The following is a 457-nucleotide window of genomic DNA, read 5'->3' as shown; positions in this document are numbered from 1 at the left end:
ACTCAATTATTATTCAATGACTCAATTATTATTCAATGACTCAATTATTATTCAATGACTCATCAATTATTATTCAATGACTCAATTATTATTCAATGACTATTATTCAATGACTCTATTATTCAATGACTATTATTCAATGACTCGATTATTCAATGACTCGATTATTATTCAATGACTCGATTATTATTCAATGACTCGATTATTATGCAATGACTCGATTATTATTCAATGACTTATTCAATGACTTATTCAATGACTCTATGAATGACTCAATTATTATTCAATGACTCATCAATTATTATTCAATGAGTCAATCATTCAATGACTCATCAATTATTAGTCAATGACCCAAATATTAATCATTAGCTATGTTTACATGCACGAAATGTTTTAATCTCATTGAAATGTATTCAGATTAAATAATCTGAATGTACTGTTTACATGGACACAATTC

The sequence above is a fragment of the Austrofundulus limnaeus genome, unplaced genomic scaffold (genome assembly GCF_001266775.1).
Source record: "Austrofundulus limnaeus strain Quisiro unplaced genomic scaffold, Austrofundulus_limnaeus-1.0 Scaffold1477, whole genome shotgun sequence".
Lineage (NCBI taxonomy): Eukaryota > Metazoa > Chordata > Actinopteri > Cyprinodontiformes > Rivulidae > Austrofundulus > Austrofundulus limnaeus.
The sequence above is the reverse complement of the archived record's forward strand: the minus strand, read 5'-3'. Positions refer to the sequence as shown.